Source organism: Centroberyx gerrardi, chromosome 7 (genome assembly GCF_048128805.1).
Source record: "Centroberyx gerrardi isolate f3 chromosome 7, fCenGer3.hap1.cur.20231027, whole genome shotgun sequence".
Lineage (NCBI taxonomy): Eukaryota > Metazoa > Chordata > Actinopteri > Beryciformes > Berycidae > Centroberyx > Centroberyx gerrardi.
The window spans coordinates 8,786,319-8,788,818 of NC_136003.1; the positions used below are offsets into that span (position 1 = coordinate 8,786,319).

General features: G+C 43.3%; 1 protein-coding gene across 1 annotated transcript in view; it reads left to right on the plus strand.

Moving 5' to 3' along the window:
• The window catches only part of caskin1 (CASK interacting protein 1), an 89,994-nt gene that overhangs the window by 45,612 nt on the left and 41,882 nt on the right, over nt 1-2,500 (plus strand). The gene's annotated exons all lie outside the window — the stretch shown is intronic.

A 2,500-nucleotide genomic window follows, 5' to 3' on the forward strand; every position in this document is an offset into this window, starting at 1 on the left:
GATTTTTTTGTTCATTTCCCTGTCACATAACACAGCTATACAGAGGCAGGGGCCAGGGGTCGTGGCTGGTTGCCATGACGTTACGGGGGTCGAAGGGTCAAAAGGTCGCACGGGTCACGGCCGGTGGACAGATGTGGAAGACTGTAAACAAGGGCAAGTGTGTGTGTGTGCGCGTGTGTGTGTGTGTGTGTGTGTTTGTTCCCTTCTGGTAAGAAGCCAGGCATTGTATGGTGCTTATCAGTGATATCCCACTTGCACAGACACACACACACACACACACACACACACACACATCCCTCTCAAACGACCTCTCGCCTCTATCTTGCATCTGTGCAGTTGCTCTCTGGTGCAATTTCCTGACTGAGGACAGCTGTTCTATTCTATTCTATTCTATTCTATTCTGTTCTGTTCTGTTCTTTTCTGTTCTGCTCTGTTCTGTTCTTTTCTTTTCTGTTCTGTTCTGTTCTGTTCTGTTCTGTTCTGTTCTTTTCTGTTCTGTTCTGTTCTGTCATTCCTTCTAATCTGAATTTTTGACCTCTGTGGACGTTGGGTCTTCCTTTTGACTACAACTTCACCACACCTTAGTAATGGATGATAATGGATGCATATCAGGTTCTGTGGTGTTACACACACACACACACACACACACACACATGGATGATGCAGGTAGTGCCATACAAAGCTATTAGTGTGTGTGTGTGTGTGTGTGTGTGAGAGAGAGAGAGAGAGAGAGAGAGAGAGAGAGAGAGAGAGAGAGAGAGAGAGAGAGAGAGAGAGAGAGAGTCCCTGCAGTTTGCAGCCAGAAATAGCCTGTTAAGAAATCAATGTTCCTCTCCCAGTGGCGCTGGGAGCTGTCTCCTCCACAATAGAGGGACTGTCCCGTTTCCTGCACCCTGGGGGAGTGTGTGTGTGTGTGTGTGTGTGTGTGTGTGTGTGTGTAGAGGAGGACAGAGAGAGAGAGAGAGAGAGAGAGAGACTGTGTATGTTTGAAAGTGCATATTTGAAAAGAAGTTTGTATTTCTGTGTTGTGCATGCTTTGTTTGTGTGTGTGTGTTTTGTGTGTGTGTGTGTGTGTGTGTGTGTGTGAGTAAAGACAGCAGCAGGCCCCCATCTTTACTGAGCCTCAGTTTTGCATCATCAGCTAACGAGGCACAAAGAGAAAGGGCAGAAAATGAAAAATAATATGGCTATAATAATATAAGACTGGAGGAAAGTTGTATCACAGTACGTTCACTGTGTGTGTGTGTGTGTGTGTGTGTGTGTGTGTGTGTGTGTGTGTGTGTGTGTGTATGTGTGTGTGTGCCTGTGTCTGTTTATGTACAGTATGTACAACAAACTTGGCCTACTTTCCCAACTCTTCCCATTTTTTGACCTCTTTCACCCCTTTTTTAGGTTACCGCAGAAGCTGTATAGGTATACATATGCATGAGTGTGTGTGTATGTGTGTGTCTTTATGTGTGAGTCTGTGTGTGTGTGTGGGTGTGTATTACCCTGTAATTAGCAGAGTCAGTGTGTGAGAAAGGTCAGTGACCCCTGCTGTTAGTCTTCTCACCTGGCAAAGCCTGCTTATGTAACACGGTGTTGGCAGGGAGCCAGTCAGCATGCGTGACATCATCACTGTGAGACAGAGAGAGCCTGGAGCAGAGGAGAGGAGAGGAGAGGAGAGGAGGAGAGGAACTGTCAGAGCTCTTTCTGCTTATAGCCTGGTGTCCTGAAAATTTTGTGAAATGAGCACAATTGTCTTAAACAGCAAATACATGCAAATCTGTGCAGGAAAAGAGAGAGAGATATATACTGTATTTGCTGTACTGTACATACTGCTGTTTACACCCTGCTGAACTGTATGCAGGAGAGACACAGAAACTCCCAGCTTAAATCTCAATACATAATGCAGCTTCACCATCTGCATTCATGCTGTGTTGCCAAGTCAAGTCTTGTCAAATTTATTCATAAAGAGCATTTAACAAACGGCTCTCACAAAGTGCTTCACTGAATGCAAAGAACAAATTCATCGCCAACTCCTCTTAAAGATAACTATTTAATGGGAGGAAAAGTTTGAATGTAATTAAAAATAAATTTGCTTGTATAGGTAAGTGTATTTTAAGCGTTTTTTCATGTCATTTCAGGTTATTTTATTAAGTTTTGATCTTCTTTTATGTCATTTTACAGTCAAAGTTTTAACCTGAGCATTCAGTTTTGAACACTATCTATGCACAACAGTTGTATCTTCCATACTTAGCTTGCCTCAGATCATGGTACCAACATACAATAACTAGCAGGCTTTGAAATATGGAAATATTCAGTCTGACAGACAGATATCGTCACCGTGGGAGTCTGAACTCCAGAAAAACGACAGAGGGAAAATGTTACTACCTGCCTGTTCTTCCTCTCCTTTTTCTCTTTTGTGCAAATGGCAGGCGAGGAAATACGACGCATAATATATGACACTGGAGCATTTGAGAGGCTTTTTTCTGAATCTTTTATACCGGGGAAATAGATA